This window comes from Tamandua tetradactyla, chromosome 11, assembly GCF_023851605.1.
Source record: "Tamandua tetradactyla isolate mTamTet1 chromosome 11, mTamTet1.pri, whole genome shotgun sequence".
Classification (NCBI taxonomy): Eukaryota; Metazoa; Chordata; class Mammalia; order Pilosa; family Myrmecophagidae; genus Tamandua; species Tamandua tetradactyla.
In genome coordinates this window covers 71255985-71276914 of record NC_135337.1, presented here as the reverse complement: position 1 = coordinate 71276914, position 20930 = coordinate 71255985, and the positions used below count along the sequence as shown (strand labels likewise).

General features: G+C 38.0%; 1 long non-coding RNA gene across 5 annotated transcripts in view; it reads right to left on the bottom strand.

Moving 5' to 3' along the window:
- The window catches only part of LOC143650265 (uncharacterized), a 154549-nt gene that overhangs the window by 100343 nt on the left and 33276 nt on the right, over window positions 1–20930 (bottom strand). For all 5 annotated transcript variants that reach the window (XR_013159476.1, XR_013159475.1, XR_013159479.1 and 2 more), the window contains one exon: window positions 10618–10701. This is a non-coding gene — a long non-coding RNA (uncharacterized LOC143650265). The remainder of the gene's footprint in view (window positions 1–10617; window positions 10702–20930) is intronic.

The following is a 20930-nucleotide window of genomic DNA, read 5'->3' as shown; positions in this document are numbered from 1 at the left end:
AGGAACAAACCAACAATTCAAATGAGATAGAGGAGCTGAAGCAATTAATTCAGAATATACGAACAGATATGGAAAACGTCAATAAAAACCAAATCAAGGAATTGAGGGAGGGTATAAAGAAGACAAGGAATGAACGAAAAGAAGAAATCAAAAGTCTGAAAAAAAGAAATCACAGAACTTATGGGAAAGAAAGGCACGGCAGAAGAGGTGAAAAAAGCAATGGAAACCTACAGCGGTAGATTTCAAGAGTCAGAACATAGGATTAGTGAACTGGAGGACGGAACACCTGAAATCTGACAAGAAAAAGAAAACATAGGGAAAAAATGGAAAAATATGAGCAGGGACTCAGGGAATTGAAGGACAATATGAAGTGTATGAATATATGTGTTGTGGGTGTCCCAGAAGGAGAAAAAAAGGGAAAAGGAGGAGAAAAACTAATGGAGGAAATTATCATGGAAAATTTTCCACCTCTTACAAAATACTTAAAATTACAGATACGAGAAGTGCAGCGTACCCCAAAGAGAACAGATCCAAATAGACATACTCCAAGACATTTACTAATCAGAATGTCGGAGGTCAAACAGAAAGAGAGAATCTTGAAAGCAGCAAGAGAAAAGTAATCCATTACATACAAGGGAAGCTCGAACAGACTACGCATAGATTTCTCAGCAGAAATGAGAAGACAGTGGGATGATATATTTAAATTATTAAAAGAGAAAAACTGCCAACCAAGAATTCTAAATGCAGCAAAATTGTTCTTCAAAAATGAGGGAGAAATTAAAACATTTTCAGACAAAAAAATTACTGAGAGAATTTGTGACCAAGAGACCAGCTCCACAAGAAATACTAAAGGGAGCACTAGAGACAGATATGAAAGCAGAAGAGAGAGGTGTGGAGAAGAGTGTAGAAAGGAAGACCATGAGTAAAGGTAAAAAGAAGGAAAATTAGAAGGACATATAAAAACCAAAAGGCAAAATGGTAGAGGAGGGTACTGCCCGTGCAGTAATAACACTGAATGTTGATGGATTAAGCTTCGCAATCGGGGGACATGGACTGGCAGAATGGATTAGGGAACAGGACCCATCTATATGCTGTCTCTACTCAAAGGACATGAGGGCAAGGACACAAATGGACATTTGCACAACAATGTTTATAGCAGCATTATTTACAATTACCAAGAGATGGAAACAGCCAAAATGTCCATCAATAGATGGGTGGCTAAACAAACTGTGGTATATACATACGATGGAATATTATGCAGCTGTAAGACAGAATAAAGTTATGAAGTATGTAACAACATGGATGGACCTTAAGGACATTACACTGAGTGATTTAGCCAGAAACAAAAGGACAAATACTGTATGGTCTCACTGATATGAACTAACATTAGTGAATAAACTTGGATAATTTCATTGGTAACAGAGACCACCAGAAGATAGAAACAGGGTAAGATATTGGGTAATTGGAGCTGAAGGGATACAGATTGTACAATAGGACTGAATGTAAAAACTCAGAAATGGACAGTACAATACTACCTAACTGTAATACAATTATGTTAAAACACTGAATGAAGTTGAATGTGAGAATGATAGAGAGAGGAGGGCTGGGGGCACAAATGAAATCAGAAAGAAAGATAGACGATAAAGACTGAGATGGTATAATCTAGGATTGCCTAGAGTGTATAATGACAGTGACTAAATGTACAAATTTAAAAAATGTTTTTGCGTGAGGAAGAACAAAGGAATGTCATTACTGCAGGGTGCTGAAAATAGATGGTAATATTTTAAAATTTCAACTTATGTGTGAGACTAAAGCAAAAAATGTTTATTTGGTACAACATTTATATTTTGACTAGTGCATTTCTTAATATAACTTATGTAGATAGCTTGGTTGAACAACATAAGTATATGGAATCTTGGGTAGGACATGAGATTTTGTGGGTTTGTTCAGAGTGATGCCCTGATGAATTCCAGAGTGATTTGATCAGTGAGCAGAAAAGTATTTGCAAAGTCCCTTTTGGGGAATGGTGAGAACGGGGGAAAATTCAACCTCCCCAAGTTGAATTCTTGATATTCTCACAAGCAGTGTGGACAACCAAAGCTATAGGCTGAGCCCCCAGTCTTGGGGCTTAACGCCACAAAGGATAGGTCAAGCCTACTTAAAATTAGGCCTGTGAGTCACCCCCAAGAGAACCTCTTTTGCTCAGATGTGGCCTCTCTCTCCAGTCAACACAACAACCAAACTCACCACCCTCCCCCTGTCTATGTGGGACATGACTCCCAGGGGTGTGGACCTTCCTGGCAACACGGGACAGAAATCCTAGAATGAGCTGAGACTCAGCATCAAGGGATTGAGAAAAACCCTAGAATGAGCTGAGACCCAGCATCAAGGGATTGAGAAAACCCTCTCGACCAAAAGGGGGAAGAGTGAAATGAGACAAAGTGTCTATGGCTGAGAGATTCCAAACAGAGTCAAGAAGTTAACCTGGAGGTTATTCTTATGCATTAAGTAGATATCACCTTGTTATCCAAGAGGAAATGGAAAGGCTGAAGAGAACTGCCTGAAAATGTAGAGCTGTGTTCCAGTAGCCATGTTTCTTGATGATGATTGTATAATGATATAGCTTTCACAGTGTGACTGGGTGATTGTGAAAACCTTGTGTCTTATGCTCCTTTTATCTACCTTGTCAACAGATGAGAACATATGGAATTAAAATAAATAATAGGGGGAACAAATGTTAAAATAAATTTAGTTTGAAATGCTAGTGATCAATGAAAGGGAGGGGCAAGGGGTATGGTATGTATAATTTTTTTTTCTGTTTTCATTTTATTTTTCTGTTGTCTTTTTATTTCTTTTTCTGAATTGATGCAAATGTTCTAAGAAATGATCATGATGATGAATATGCAACTATGTGATGATATTGTGAATTACTGATTATATATTGAGAATGTTAGTGTTTCTTTCCTGTAATTTTTTTTAAAAAATTAAAAAAAAACCCTTCTCTCATTTGCCAAATGCATCCTCCACTGTACTACACCCTATGCACCTTTCAAATCTCAGAATTCACAACTTTTACAGGAATATCCCCCTTGATCTCCAACCCCATTTAAATCTTCCTTTTACACACCCCCAAGGTAAGCTCCCTTTCTCTTTCAGAGTGGTCAGCAGCAGAAGCATCTTTCCTGCTTCATGAAGACAGGATGTATCCTTGAACCTAGCTGGAAACTAATTAAATGAATAAGCAATAATATAAGGCATGTACTACTCAAAATCTGTATCATCTTCAATGTCATTCTTTGCTCTGCATATTGCTTGTCATGAACTTTCCAACCTTTTCCAAATCATTTACCTTTGACCTCTCATTCCAATAAGCTAAACAAGGACTTCTAGCTAAAATATTGCCAATAAATGTCATGCATTAAGCTTGACTCTTCTGAAATGCCAATGAAATGTCCTTAAAAGACTTAAAAGAAATAAAAAAGAAAAGAAAAAAGACAAAAACACTCAAGGAGCAGCAGGGTACATGGACTGACAAGAATTAAACCTTTACCTTCCATTCTAGGACATCAACACAGAGTTACCAAAAGTATGAAAATCAAGAAGTTACTATTTCATTATGTTCTTCAGAGATAAGGATGGAAGTATCAAAATAATCACTACAAGAATTGAAAGGAGCTGCTTCTGGAGAGCAGGATATGGAGGAAGAGGAACAAAGGACAATGGGTTTTGGCTTTTTATCTTTATTAACAAACTGATTAGAACATGTTAACTCTATAAACTATGTGCAGAGACTTACAACTGATAAAGATGAAAATTAAATTAAAAACAGTTTTAAAAGCAGATAATAGAAAAAGCATTCAACAAAATTCAGCATCCTTTTTCTGATAAAAACATCCAAAACATAAGAATCAAAGATAATGACCTCCACATGATAAAGAGAATATGGGAAAAACCGATAGTCAGCACAGTACTCAATGGAGAAAGATGGAAGTATTGACCATTGGAATCGAATCGAGAGTGCAGAAATAGACCACCAAATCTATGGTCAACTGAGTTTTGACAAGGCCCCCAAATCCTCTAAACTGGGACAAAATAGTCTTTTCAATAATTGGTCATGGAAGGACTGGATATCAATAGCCAAAAAGGGGAAGACGCAGCCAACTCAATGGGAGAAAATATTTGGAAATCACGTATTGGATAAAGGTTTGATTTCCTGTATATACAAAGAAATTATATAATGCAACAATAAAAGAACAAACAACCAATTAATAAAATGGGCTAAAGAGATGAATAGGCATTTTTTGGAAGAGCAAATACAGATGGCTCAAAAGCACATGAAGAAATGCCCATTTTCATTGGCTATAAGGGAAAATGCAGATCAAGACTACCATGAGATACCACCTTACATCTATAACAATGGCTGCTATTAAACAAAAAGAAACTATAAATGTTGGAGAGGATGTGGAGAAACTGGGACACTTATGCATTGCTGGTGGGAATGTGTAATGGTGCAGCCACTATGGAAGACTGTTTGGCAGTTCCTTAGGAAACTAAATATCAAGTTGCCCTATGAACCATCAATAGCACTACTTGCAATATACTTAGAAGACCTGAAAGCACTGACACAAACAGACATTTGCACATCGATGTTCATATCAGCATTGTTCACAACCATCAAAGAATGGAAACAAATCAAATGCCCATCAACTGATGAATGGATCCAACATATGATGGACTATTACGCAGCAGTAAGAAAATATATCCTGAAGCACATGACAAGATGGAGGAGCCTCGAGGACATAATGTTGAGTGAAATTAGCCAGACACAAAGGATAGATACTGTATGATTCTACTTTTATGACCAGCAAAAAGGCGTAATCAGAAGCTTATAATACAGAATGTAGGGGACTTAGAGATATATAGAGGCTAGAGATGGGTGAACCGTTAGCTAATAAGGTTAAGCTCCAATGTAAGGGAATAGATAGGAGTGAAGGTGATTCTCTAGTGGGTCTATAAGTAATATTAACATATTGAAGATGAAAAAGATTGAAAGGGGTTGTATAGATCTATGTGACCCATTGATTAACATTAGAAATATGAATTAGTTCTTGCAAGAATTACATCAAAGATATGATTCTTGGGCGGGCCACGGTGGCTCAGCAGGCAAGGACGCTTGCCTGCCATGCCAGAGGACCTGGGTTTGATTCCTGGTGCCTGCCCATGTTAAAAAAAAAAAAAATGGTGGGCCACGGTGGCTCAGCAGGTAAGAATGCTTGCCTGCCAAGCCCGAGGACCTGGGTTCGATTCCCGGTGCCTGCCCACGTAAAAAAAAAAAAAAAGATATGATTCTTGTACACAGAGTATTCAAGTCCAGGGTAGAGGGGGGAAAATGCTATTGCACGCTATGATCTACGTTCAAAAGGAAACCATCAGCACTACCACAGCAAGAGCAGAGGTAATTAATGGGGGGAGGGACAAGAATTAAGAGGAGGTTTAGATTTCCTATTTGGTGAGGGCATGTTTATTGGTTTTCTTCCTCTTTGGAACAATGAAATGTGGTTTTCTTCCGCTTTGGAACAATGAAATTATCTAAAATTAAGAATGCTGATGGACTGTGGGCCTTGTACATGATGCCTAATGAATGCAGGTAGCTGAAGGATGCACTAACTGAGAAGCAGACTGGCGAACAACGGTGTATACTTATGAATGAATATTGTGCTGCTACGAAAAGGAACAAAGTCATGAGGCATGCAAAGATGTGAATGAACATTGGGGACATTTGGTGAGACAAAATAAGTAAAAAACAAAAGAACAAGAATGGTTTGGTCAGCTTTAGAAAATGCTTATAAGAAAATAGGGAACTAGACGGTAAACTTTTAGAGTAGACACATTAAGTCCTGAGTGGTGATTATTATTTCTGGATTTTGAGAGGCTGGTTTTATACATATAACCTGATATTTAGAGATAAGAATGAAGCCAAACAGGTTGGGGTTAAAGTAATTCAGAACACAGGGGTAAGAAAGACAGTGTCTATATTTTAGAACCACACATACTCTTTGAAGAAAGGTTTATTTGGTCTGGAACTGAAATTTTATGTAGGGCATAATCTAACTCAACCTATCTATAAAGCTCATTTGAACAACTGAAACACAGGGAGCACAGAATAAGAAAGAGGGCCTTTAATCCTGTATAGAATATTGCAATGCCTGGATATATCCTAGAGTATATTAAGCAGATAATCAAAAAGTATTGGCAAAGTCCCTTATGGGATGGGAGAAGGAATATGGACCTATTAAACCTTACCAGCAGGGAATCCCCTGATACTCTGTCAAACTTTGGGGATACTCAAATCAATAGGCCAACCTCTCGATCATGAGACTTACTCTTGTGAAGCTTATGTAGGTAGCAGGGAAACTTAGACTACTTATAGGCATGCCTAAGAGTTACTTCTGGAGGACCCCTTTTATTGCTCAGATGTATCCTCACTCTCTCTAAGCCCAACTCTGCAAGTGAAATCATTGCCCTCCCCCCCACATGGGACATGACATCCAGGGGTGAAAGTCTCCTTGGCAACGTGGGAGATGACTCCCAGGGATGAAACCAGGCCTGGCACCGTGCAATCAACAATTCCATCCTGATGACAAGGTGGAAAAGAAGTGTAACTAATAAAGTATCAATGACAGAGAGTTCAAATAGAATTGAGAGGCTACTCTGGAGGCTGCTCTTAACACAAGCTTCAATTAGACATTGCTACCTATCATAACCTGCCAACCAGGACCATTCCAGCCAATCCTAAAGAAGACCTAGAGCAATATCTAAGATTCCACAATGGTTCCAGGCACTAGAGTAACTTTCCAGAAACCTACAACCTCCAGATGGGTCCTGGTCCAGTTAAGTCCTGAAACCTAGCCCAGCCTCTACAAAACATCATATAGTTCCATCTCCCTACCCCATTTTAGTATGGACCCTTCGAATATGAAAAATTTAGAATGGCCATAGCTTAAACACTCCTAAAGAGAGGGATGGAAAGATCAAAGGTGATGGTGGAGCTATACAGAGAAGATAGGATTTAACAAATGAATACGAATGCTAAATCATTAAATTGATATCTCTTTTAGTCTCCAGTAGTTTAGAGCAGCTAGAAGTAAAAACCTCAAATTGTGGTATTATAATCCATGTCAAACTCTGAAATATATTCTACATATAATTTGTGGTGCTGTGCTTTGAAATTTATAGGTTTTTGTATATATTTTATTTTTCACACAAAAAAAGAAAAAAGCCAATTATGATAAAAAAAATATTTAATCCTTCTAACCTCTTATATTCTGGAGCAGCTAGAAGGAAAAATCTGAGAGGATCATATGTCAGCCCATGACACACTCTGGGATCTGTCCTGTAACCACCTGTTGAACAGTGCTTTGAAAACTACTGCTTTTTTATTTCTTTGCTTTGTATGTATGTTATACTATTCAATTAAAAAAGCTAAAAAAAAAAAAAAAAGGATGAAGGATGAAGAGTCCCGAGGTATCGCTTCTGTTTAATTTTGAGTGATCATGAAAAGGCTCAATGATAATACGCCATTTGAACATAGATCTAAAGGGCCTAATAGCAGAATGAAACCGGAAAATATCGGGATATGTCTTGTAATGTAGGCAGAGCATTCACCAAATGCCAATGTTGAAAGGAAGGAGCATGATTTGTATGCCTGGAAAAGAGCAAGCAATCTTGTTACAGCAAAATTAAAAATGAGGAAAGGATTGAAGGTGAAGTCAAAGAAGGCTGGAGGTCCTTGAAAGGCCTATGTCAGTTATCAACTGCTAACAAACAAACAATCCTGACATCTAGTGGTTTAAATCGAAAGCCACTTTTGGTCCACAATTCTGGGTCAGAAAACTGGGCTGGGCTCGGTTGGGTAGTCCTTTTGCTGATTTTGCAAGGGATTACTCATGAAGTTCAACTCATCTGACAGGCTGACCTGGAGGTGGAGAGGTTAAAATCACCTCAACAATACATCCAAAGATTTGGCAGGGTAGCTGGATAGTAGTCTGGCCAGGGCTTCTTACATACTTATCTCAGGGCATAAAGAGCAGTAGACACAGTAGACAGAAAATCCAAAGTTGAGCCCTGTGGCACTGTAAAACAGAGAGTTCAGGAAAATGAGAATAATGAGAAAAAATAACTGTTAAGGAGTTAGAGTGACATAGCAGAACCCAAATGACTGATTCCTGGAATCTAAGTGGACAAGCCAAGGAGAGATCACCTGTGTTAAAGGATGCTAATATATTAAGCAAAACTGAGTCTTGATTGATGAATTCAGTATATATCTTCATTTAACTGTTTTCTTCAGTTTCACTCAGCAATGCTTTGTAGCTGTCAGTGATCATGTCTTGTTCATGTTTTCTTAAATATATCTCTATTTCTTATGTCTGATATTTTTGAAATCATATTTTCCTATTTCAATTTCCAATTGCATATTACTAATATTTAAAAATACAATTGATTTTAAAGTTTTAATGATTTATCATTTACAAAACATAAAATTCACCTAAGTGTGCAATCCAATGACTTTTAATAAATTTATAGAGTTGTGAATTCATAAAAAGAAACAAAATAATAGCAAAAAATTAGCAGGATGTTCAACTGCTATAATACTAAAATACTGTAGTAAAAAAAGTAACTAAGAATTACATATTCCATTAATTTGGATATCAACACTGCCTGAATACAAAATGAAGAGAAGCTCCCAGCACTGGCCACTGACATAAAGGGCATATGCAAGTCTCACCTGTGATGATCACGTTAGTGAGGAAGCTTCTATCTATTGGTTTTTGACAGGTAACAGTAGGTATGAAAAGACTCGCAGCAAGTAGAAAGTGTAAAGGGACTCACATCCAGTCAAGACACAATCCCGTCCACAGGCCTCACTGTCTGTCCTCGCCCGCCAGCCCACCACCCTGCCACCGCATCTAAGCCTTTCAACTTGGCTTCTTGGATTTTACCTCTTTGTGTTTGTTACTGTTTCCTGGTTTATCTTCTTTAAACACTTTAGAGTTCTTAAACGAAAATCACTCAACTTCCCTTAAATCTCTTCCTCTCATTTGGATATACCAGAATATGGATTCAACCATTAATCATTTCCATAATTATCATTATGGGAATATAATACACAATGGTGACTATTCTTCTTCTTAATTTTTATTTTCTGAAGTTAACAACTGCCAGTTGTCCCTCTACACTTTCCATCTGTTTATAGGCACCCTTTATTATTTTTTTCCAAATGCTCTAGATCAAAAGCAAAATAAAAACAATATTTTCTAAATGGTCAACTATATCGATAACATATCAGTTCCATTTTTAGATTTTCAGGAGACCTGACTCTAGAAGTCATTCACACTCCTCCAAGATCTGGAGAGGCTGCTCTCCCTGACAGAGCACAGGTGTTATCCAGGGCCTGGTTTCTGCCACTGCCCGTGTGAGAGCCTGTTTCCAATCCAGTGAACTTTCTGTTCTCACTTTACGCCCTCATTTTCATAAAGGACATCTTATAGTGGCCCTCTAAAGGAGGTGTACTTTGTGGTAAACATTTTTTTTTATCTTACATGGCTAACCTCTTACTTTATTGATGATTTTGGCCAGATATACAGAAAGTTAGAGTACAAAAAAATTTTCTTTAAACTTTTGAAAGGACTGCTCCATTGTCTTCCAACTTCTAGTGTCATTCTTGAGACATCTGAGGTCATTCTGATTCCCAATTCTTTTCGTGGCATGTTTTCCCTCTTTCAAAGATTGTATTACTGAAATTCTGGAGGGTCATGTGAGCATTTCAATCTGGAAAGTCATAATTCTCAACTCTAGCTAATAGTTTTGGATTAGTTCTTATAATTTCTCCCCTTTTATTATAATCTTTGTAGTATCTTTCTGGAATGCCTAGAATTTGAATATTACAGTCTTTTTTTTTTTAATTTGTGCTCTTATTTTCTAGCTACAACTAGGTCACTGATTTTCACTGAATGCTTAAATTTTTAGCACTATCACTTCACCCCCAAATGCTTAGTATATACTAAATGCTTAGTATCCAGAAATCTGGGGCCTTCTGGCTCAGTCTGGATGCCCGCTGGTTCAATTCCTGATATCAGAAAATAAAGCTCTGGTTTCAGGTGGGGATGGCATGGGAGAAGCGACGAGAAGGAGCCAGGGAGGAAGAGGCCCCGCGACCCCGCGCATGGGCGTTCAGCCCCACACCCGCCCCCGCCTTCCGCAGTACTGACCACCTCGGCGTTCTGACGCTTTCCAAGGTCAACCTCATAAAGAAGAAAGATGAAACTAATTCAAGAACAAAACTACATTCATACCATGATGAGAGCTATACAAAATAGTTCCCATTATTTCTCAGATGTATATGTCAAAGAGTAAAAGAGAATATCTCAAAATGAAAAGATGTGATTTGAGGATCATTTTTAAATCATTCCTTTATAGCATTTTAATATTTTTTCCATTTAAAAAATTAACACAAACTGAGGGAAAACTGGTCAAACTCATCACGCAAAAAAGCATACTTTACTCAGACCACCTATTCATGCATTCCACAAAGAATAGGGGATACTGGCTCATACTTACCTGCACTCCAACTCCTCACACCAATCTTTATTCCGGTGTTTATGTTCGTGCCAAGGAATGATCATCAAGGAGTCACCATCAGAACTTAAATTAAAAAAAATACACAACAGTTAACATAAACTGCAGATAATACAAACAATCATTATCTCAACAACTGACTACACAAAGATTATAAAAGACTGTAAAAAGCATCTCATAACCTTAATCTCCAAGATTCCTGTTTATGATTTATTAAATGGTACACGAGACATGTTGTACACAGTGAATTAAGTGAAAGGAAAACATCGAATTGCTGACTTCCCTTCCTTCATAAAATGGTTCAAAAAGACAAAAATTCAAAATAAAAATGTAGACAAGTAACTGAAAGATGGTATGGGTTGTGTTCATTCACAAGTTTTTAAAACATTTATCAAGATCCTATATTATATGCACTAGGATTCACATGCCATCATAAACGGCCCCATGCCCTAGAAAAACTTTCAGTCTATGGCAGTGCTATTAAAAGAATGTTTTATGATCATAGAAATGTTCTATATCTGTGCTATTCAATACAGTAATCAATAGTTCCATGGACCTAATAAGCACTTGAAATGTGGTAGCTTCTATTTAAAAAGTGAATTTTAATTTGATTTAATTCATTCAAATTAAAATTGAAATAGCAACATGTGGCTAGTGGCTATCAGGTTGGACAACACTGATCTAGAAGATGGGTAATTGCAAAAGTGAAGAAATACATCACTGCGAAACAACAGGGGGCTCTGAAGAAGACGGGATAATGCCTGATTGGGTGGAATTAAGGACAAATGGAATAGGAAAAGTGAGCAGAGACAGGATGGTAATGTGCTACAATTCAGGAGGCATGGACAACAAGAGAAAAAAATATTAGCTGTGCCATCTCTGGGACTTTCTAGAGTGCCACACTTTAAACATTATCTCTAAGGTTCTTTTCAGCTCTAACACTCCATGAATTCATGAAACACCTGAAACATAATGAATTAAAAATAAAGGCAAAGAATTATTTTAATATTTCAAAGGCCTTGTTTTTATAATTCAATAAAACATTTCCTCTCACACTTTTGAGTAATAATAGTATTTTCCTCATAATCTATAACAGCCCCAGAAAAAGAATGACACTTTTTCACATTACTAGGTTGTGCTGGTACTTTCTTATACTAGTCAGTTAGGAAATGTGCCTTGCAACAGAGAATTTTATAAATGTTTGAAAACTGTTTTGCTGAACAGACTACTCTTCATGCCGACGGTCAAAGGAGACCACCACAGGATGCTGGAGCAGAGGAGGAGAGCAGGTTACGCAGTGTCTCATGGGCTGTCTCGGAGCAGCAAAGTCCGAGAAGGTCTGGGAAGGGACAGTGTCGTGTGCGAAGGGACAGTGCCGCCTGGGAAGGGACAGTGCCAATGGGTCAATCAGCAGCACGCCCATCGCAGTAATTAGTGAGTCAAACGTTTAAAGCCACGGTTCTCCCTTAATCATCCCTGACCCTGGAAAGAACATATTTTATATCAAACAAAAAAGTGCTAGCCTTTTGTTAATCCCTTATCTAGAAATAGTTGAAGACAGACAGAAATTATTTATTGCTACCCTCAATACGGCTGTGAAAAGACTTTACCAAGAACAACAAAATCTTAGGTCCAAAATGAAGCCAAATATTAGGCATCTTAGACTATTATCATATTTGAGAGTAGGAATAATAATAAAGGCTTTATTAGCAGTTTTGAATCTATCAATTAAAGGCATTTTTGTATTTTGGCTGCTGAAAAACAAAAGCTGAAGCATCAGCGGAGGTCTGAAATGTTTCACTTTTGTAGATTCAACTGAATTTTGTAGATTCAATTTAGATAATGTATGGTTAGCCAAAGTGACATCAAAATCGTTAAAGATGTGCAAAAATTCACATTAAAAAAAAACTCTAAGTTTCTATTTAGAGTGACATTAAGCAATATGATTCCAGAAGTTAAAAATCACCTCAACCCAAGATTTCAGCTTGGCAAACAGCTTGGATTCCAAAACTGATTTTTCTCTATTAAAATGTAAGCCCTTAAAATGTGTTTGTATTTACGGATGTATGTTTTAAAGGCATTGGATAATCTTAGAAGCAGCCTTAATGTTTCTTTTGAATCTGTTCTGAAATGATGATAGTATTATCTTCACGGAAAGGCTCAGCCAGCTTTTTGCCTAAGGCTAACATGGTGATCATTTCTTAGATCTGTTTGTCTACGGCTAAAAAGTTACCGACAAGAGGTAATCAGTAAAAAGAGATGATGAGGGCTCTTCCAGGCATTTTGTACCTAAAATTCATTCTTAGAAAATGAAACAAGGGCAGCCTTTCTTGTCCTTTTTTTATATGTTGGCTCTGGTGAAAGAGGACATTCCTGCAACGGAAGTTACCTTATAACCCAGACAAATTCACAGAAAGCTTGATCTAAGCTCATCATAATTACTGCTGTGGCCTCCACATGTATATGTTATGTTGCCACGCTAACTGCTGCTCTACCTGTCACCCATCTTTGATGACTTCAAGCTGCTTTGTTACCAATCAATATCATAGGAAATTCATTTCACACACAAAATATATTTTTTAAAAATCGTAAGAAATTCATCATGGTAACTTTACTCTGAGAATTTGTCTTTGAAATTTACAGATATCTCCAAAACTGCCTCTGTCTGTGACTGAAGAGACCAATAAGAGAGAGAAGCCCAGGCAGCCCTCATTCACTGTTTTCTCACAGGAAGCTCCAAACACTGCTGTATCCAGAGTACCTCACTGGGCCGCCCTGTCACTTGTCACATGCCACTTTGTATAGGATCTTCAATGGTTGGAACACACTCCATCACAAAACAGCCTGGACGAACAAGAATTGAGTCCCGACTAGTCCCTACCACCTACCCAGTCCGCCCAAGGCTTGCAGAAGCAGGGTGGGGGTGGGGGTTAGAGTGGACCAAGGGGCAGCAGCAGGGTATCTGAAGGGGCTGGTCACCCAAGGCTGCAGAAGGGAGGTGAAATTGGGGGTCAGAGCCCCCCAAGGTGTGCAGAAGCAGGGTGTATAGAGAAGGCCCATCTGCCCGAGCCTGCAGAAGCAGAGTGCCGGCCAGGATCAGAGCTGCCCAGGATGCACAGAAGTGGGGTATCGGAGGGAGCCATCTGCCGAGGGCATGCAGAAGCAGGGTGTTGGAGGGGGCTGTCTGGCAAGGAGCATGGAAACAGCGTGCCTGTGGGGGCAGGAGTTACCCAAGGCAGGAAATAAATATACGCTTTCAGCAAATCACATATTAAAGACAATTTCTGCTCAGAGGTCCACAGAGAAAGGTAGGCCTGAAAAGTATTGGGATTAATAAAGTATTTTTGCCATTTTCAAGGCAGACCACAACTAGCCATTTTTAAATGTGCTGATCCTCACAGATCCAATAAGAATAATTAGCAGTATTACTGTATATCTCATGATTTTATATATAATTCATATATAAATTCATATATAAATCAGTGATGATCAACAACAAAACTCTTCAGCATTTGTTGATCTCTTACTGTGGACAAAGAGTCCGCAATGCTTTTTACATTGAGCACCTCATTTAATCCTACAAAAATAATGTAATAGGTGATATTACCTTCTTCATGCCACAATAAGAAAACATGCCGATCCTCATAATAAGTAGTAAAACTAGAATTTGAACACAACCAGTCAGAATCCAAAGCTTATGCATTTAGCTGGTGTATTAGTAAGGGTTCTCCAGAGAAACAGAACCAACAGGAGATAACTGTAAATATGAGATTGATAAAGGTATCGTACATAACTGTGGGAATGCAAGAGTCCTAATCTGCAGGGAAGACTGTAAAACTGGCAACTCCAGTGAAGGCTCTTGAGGAACTCCACAGGAGAGGCTTGCCAGCTGAAGAAGCAGTGAATATTCTGCCCCCTTAAAAGACTTCAACTAATTGGATTAGATCCAGCTGATTAGGTTAGGTTGTTGGCAGGAGTCTGCCCTTAGTTCATCATAGATGTAATCAATCACAGCTGCAATCAACTGACTGATGATTTAGTAAACCAGCCTTCAAGTTTATCAACCAGCCATGAAACATCCTTGCAGCAACAGTTAGCCCAGTGCTTGCCTGACCACATGACGGGGTATCATTATCTGGCCAAGATGAAACCAGAATCTAACTATCACAGCGGACCTGCTCTCCTACCCCTAGAAAGGACAGAGGCCATTAACTAGCCCAAATCCACAAACCCATCCTATTTCTACCACTTTCCTGCTTATTACTTAAGCGCCACCAGGTCAAATTTATGCAGTAGCAAAATTAATTCATAATTGTCACATGAATTCCTTAGATGACAGCATTAACAAAGCAAATTTGGTTTGGTTTGGTTTGGTTTGGTTTTTACATGTTTGGTGCAGTTTTTTGTATGGTTTTTGTTGTTGCTATTGTTTTTTATTAAGTGATCTTATGGTTATCATTAAAATCCATATTGGGATACAGCAATGAAAAGGGAAAATTTCTTCATAAAAAACAGATATATCAAGGAGTTACACTGATATAGAATTGGTATATCTGAGAGTGAGAACAGAAAGTTAAGCTATACTAGTAATGGTGTACATTGACTATCTAAATAGATGGATATCTCATTATCATTTAGGGGGGAAAAGAGACTTCAGAATAAGTAATTCCCTAAATCTTACCTTTGTTTCCACTTCAGTATAATTGCTTAGTTCTTACCTTAAAAAAATCCCTAAACTTTATCACTGACTTATTCTTTCATAAGGTGAGCAGAATTGCAGAATGCTAAATAAAATTAGAGAAAACCTTTTTCATCAATTCTATTGACAACTAAAATATTATCCATGTAATATACCAATTGTAAAACAAGTTAGATGAAATTCTGGATCAAAAATAAATATATACATATGGCTCCTTCTTTAGAACCACAGAAAGTTTTGTTAAATGCAAAACTTAAACTTTGAATCTAATGCTCTATAAACACAAAATAGCATTTACATATATATTATTTCATCTATTTTTTCCCACTTTGCCTGAGAAGTCTTAACATTTAAATTCCTCATACTCGTTAAAAAAAACAAGTGAGTGGTAAATTTAAATGATGTTTTTACAAAATAATGGGTTCTTTGGCTTAATTTTAGGATCATATATATTAGAACACTGCTTCATTGTTTTATTCCAAATAATACACCATACTGGCTTATTTAGAAGATAACATTCATCTGTCAGTAGGGAAGGAGTAAACAGAAGTTCTATTATGTTCAACAACTCACTCACCAATTATTTATTATACTAAATATTAACATTTTATTTCAAAGAAATTTTATCAAGAATTAATTCCAAAAAGTCCTTTTATTTGTTTTCTAGGCCTTGGAAACAAGAGGCCAAATAGACACTGTATTATTACTAATTGCCACCTTTATGCATTGGTTTTAAGATGTGGAGTTATATTTATTTCTATATAGCAGAGATTAAACTGTTCTGGTAAATAAAGGGAAACAATTACAATAATTTGAGCCTACGCTGTGGTTAACATCACTGAACTAGTCAAACTGATCTGAAACACTATGGGAAACCAATCAAAAAGTTAGGACTTCCGGAGAAGATGGTGGCTTAGTAAGACGCGCGGGTCTTAGTTCCTCCTCCCAAACAGCAACTAAAGAAACAGAAACAATATGAAACAGCTCCCAGAGCCATGACAGAGACCAAAAAGACAGCGTACCCCATTCTGGAACAGCTGAACGGGCAGGGAGAATCCGCTGCGGTGAGATACCCAAGGGGCGTGTGCTTTCCCAGGCCGGGGCGGCTGGCGACCGGGGTCCCTTCCACACACGTGGCTTCTCGGTCCGACTGGGAACGTTGGATAGCGGGGCTCTCCCGCCACACTTGGCATCTCGGGCCAGCTGGGCAATTTGGACTGGCACTCCCCCAAGCCGCGGTGGCCAGCGACCCCTCCTCCACGCACGGTTTCCCGGGCCGACTGCGAGATTCAGATTGGCAAGTTAAAGGAGCCACAGCATCTTTCACTGGTGGGACCTGCAGACAGACGAGCGCCACGAGCGCCACCTACTGGGCAGGAAAAGAAAAACAGAGCCCAGAGATTTCACAGAAAAACCTTTCAACCAGCCGGGTCCCACACCCAGGGAAATCTGATCAAATGCCCAGACACCAGCAGAAAATAATGGATCATGCTCGGAAAATTGAAGATATGGCCTAGTCAAAGGAACAAACCAATAGTTCAAATGAGATACAGTAGGTGAGACAACTAATGCTAAATATACGAACAGAAATGGAAAACCTCTTCAAAAACCAAATCAATAAGTTGAGGGAGGACATGAAGAAGACATGGGCTGAACAAAAAGAAGAAATAGAAAATCTGAAAAAAACAAATCACAGAACTTATGGGAGTGAAGGACAAAGTAGAAAAGATGGAAAAAACAATGGATACCTACAATAGTAGATTTAAAGAGACAGAAGCTACAATTAGTGAACTGGAGGATGGAACATCTGAATTCAAAAAAGAAACAGAAACTATAGGGAAAAGAATGGAAAAACTTGAGCAGGGGATCAGGGAACTGAAGGACAATATGAAGCACACAAATATACGTGTTGTGGGTGTCCCAGAAGGAGAAGAGAAGGGAAAAAGGAGGAGAAAAACTAATGGAAGAAATTATCACTGAAAATTTCCCAACTCTTATGAAAGACCTAAAATTACAGATCCAAGAAATGCAGCGCACCCCAAAGAGAATAGACCCAAACAGGCGTTCTCCAAGACACTTACTAGTTAGAATGTCAGAGGTCAAAGAGAAAGAGAGGATCTTGAAAGCAGCAAGAGAAAAACAATCCATCACATACAAGGGAAACCCAATAAGACTATGTGTAGATTTCTCAGCAGAAACCATGGAGGCTAGAAGATAGTGGGATGATATATTTAAATTGCTAAAAGAGAAAAACTGCCAACCAAGACTCCTATATCCAGCAAAATTGTCCTTCAAAAATGAGGGAGAAATTAAAACATTCTCAGACAAAAAGTCACTGAGAGAATTTGTGACCAAGAGACCAGTTCTGCAAGAAATACTAAAGGGAGCACTAGAGTCAGATACGAAAAGACAGAAGAGAGAGGTATGGAGTAAAGTGTAGAAAGAAGGAAAATCAGATATGATATATATAATACAAAAGCCAAAATGGTAGAGGAAAATATTATCCAAACAGTAATAACACTAAATGTTAATGGACTGAATTCCCCAATCAAAAGACATAGACTGGCAGAATGGATTACGACCCAGCAATACCACTGCTAGGTATCTACTCAAAGGACTTAAGGGCAAAGACACAAACAGACATTTGCACACCAATGTTTATAGCAGCATTATTTACAATTGCAAAGAGATGAAAACAGCCAAAATGTCCATCAACAGATGAGTGGCTAAACAAACTGTGGTGTATACCTACGATGGAATATTATGCAGCTTTAAGACAGACTAAACTTATGAAGCATGTAATAACATGGGTGGACCTAAAGGACAAATACTGTATGGTCCCACTGATGTGAACCAACATTCAAGAATAAACTTGGAATATATCATTGGTAACAGAGACCAGCAGGAGTTAGAAACAGGGTAAGATAATGGGTAACTGGAGCTGAAGGGATACAGACTGTGCAACAGGACTAGATACAAAAACTCAAAAATGGACAGCACAATAATACCTAATTGTAATGTAACTATGTTAAAACACTGAATGAAGCTGCACCTGAACTATAGTTTTTTTGTTTGTTTGTTTGTTTGTATCTTTTGTTTTTGTTTTTTCTTTTTCCTTTTTTTATATATATATATTTTTATTATTATTATTATTTTAATTTTCTTCTCTATATTAACATTCTATATCTTTTTCTGCTGTTTTGCCAGTTCTTTTCCTAAATCGATGCAAATGTACTAAGAAATGATGATCATACATCTATGCGATGATACTAAGAATTACTGAGTGCATATGTAAAATGGAATGATTTCTAAATGTTGTGTTAATTTCTTTTCTTTTTTTTAATTAATAATAAAAAAAAAAGTTAGCCATCACTCAATTCCACATTGGAAAAAATTATCCAAAGGCATCCTTCAGAGTTCTCTTCTGGACCAACAGGATTCAATTCCATTATTAAATGACTTAGAAAACAGAGTAGAAACTAATAAACTACCATCAAACTTACCAGCATTCTGAGATGCCTACTAGTAGTATGATAAAGAGAGACAAGGTGATAGAGCAAAAAAAATACTACTCCAAGGTTTGGATTCTTTTTCTCCCAGCATTAGTTTAATCTCTAGGACTCATCGGGCTGCCTCATCTATTTAGTATATATTTGTGTTAGTTTGAAATTGTTATGTACCCCAGAAAAGCCATGTTCTTCTAATCCAGTCTTGTGGGTACACAACTATTATAGATAGGGCCTCCTGATTAGGTTGATTCATTGGAGATGTGACCTCAGCCCATTCAAGATAGGTCTTAATTAGTTTACTGGGGTCCTTTCAGGAGAAAGCACCCACACACAGATACTTGGAGACGCTGAGAGCCATTGGAAACCAGAAGCCCAGAGAGGTCAGAAGATATCACCATGTACCTTCCCTTGTGACAGAGAAACCCCGGACATGACTGGTCTTTCCTCAGTGAAAGTAATCTCTGGATGCCTTAACTTGGACATTTTCATAGCCTTAGAACTGTAAATTTATAACCTAGTAAATCCCCTTTGTAAAAGCCAACCCATTTCTGGTATATTGCATCCTAGCAGCTTTAGCAAAATAAAACAATATTGTAATACTACCAAACAAAGCCTAAACCAAATATTTTCTTGGATCTTAATCATAATAATAAAGATTATGCTCTTAGAAATCTCACCTCTACTAAAATTGTGACACCAACCTTACATAGCTGTGTAATCCTGATAAAGTTATTCAATCTGCATCAATTTCCTTATTAGGAATAATAATAGTATTTATCTCAGTGAATGCATATAAAACCATTAGAACAGTATCCAGTGTATTGTAAGCCTTCAGTAAATACTGACCATTGTAAAAAGCATCATTATTTTTAACACCAACAAGATGGTTTCTCCTAAGTAGTGAAATACAAGATACATCCGACTCTGTTAAGTATTCAAGATCTATCTTATGATATGTGATACCATATCAATCACCACAATTCCTATTTGCAAATATCTAAAAACTGCAATAAACACTGCTGATATCATCCTAAGTAAAATGACACCTAGGCAAGGCAAACAAGAGTAATAAAAAAATGTGATCTGATTTGTGAGATAGAAATAAGCAACAATTTCCACAAGGCACTCTCTTTTCGACATGCTTAAAAACAGGATTGGAAATAAGAAATAAGTTTTTGTCCAGGAGCAAAGGACAATTTCAGAAGAGACTAGTTTAGTTTAAGAGAAGCCACAAATTCCAATGGAGAAGCACTGAAAATTTTCAAGAAAAATGGTTAAATAACTGAGAAAACGTGTTCTACACAGAAGTGCTTGAATCAACAAAAAAGGGCAAAAAATGAGTAGGGAAGTCCGGCATAAAAACTGCCCCTCTCTATTCCCCCAGGCCTACCGCCAACAGCACTGAGAACACCACTTACACTACTACTGCCACCACTGCCACCACCGTCATTACTACCACGGAACACCCCCACCAGCATCTCCACCCCATGCATCGCTATCCGCAGTACCACAAGCACCACCTCCACCTCCACCTCATCATCACCATCTTCCACCACTATCCCCACCACTACCACCTCCACCACCTCCTTTACCACGACCTTCTCTTCTGATTCTCATATTTCTCCTCTTCCACTGTTACCTTTACCACCACCATCTCCACAAGCACCACTTCCACCTATACCAGCACCACCACCACCACAGCCACACCCCTCACCCACCACCCCCTCCACTGTAAGGACAACCACTGCCTCCACCTCCATCACCACCTGACTCTCGCATAGATATCCCGATATTGAACAAGAAACACTGTAGGACCTCAGAACAATGAAGAATACTGATGCCACAAGGAAAGTTATCTGGAAAGAAAGGCATCCTCAAACCGTGTTACAGTAGGAAAATAGTCAGTACAGAAAAATTCTCCAAAGAAAGCATGTATGTACTAACTTTTTCACTTAGCATTTGATGTTTTATATACAATAAATAGTTATCAATGTAAATCTTTGTTTTAATTTTTACTTTTTATGAAGCTCAAATTTGCAATATTGCATCCAGCAAAAACAGGAACTCGGCTTAAAATGGGTCACTTA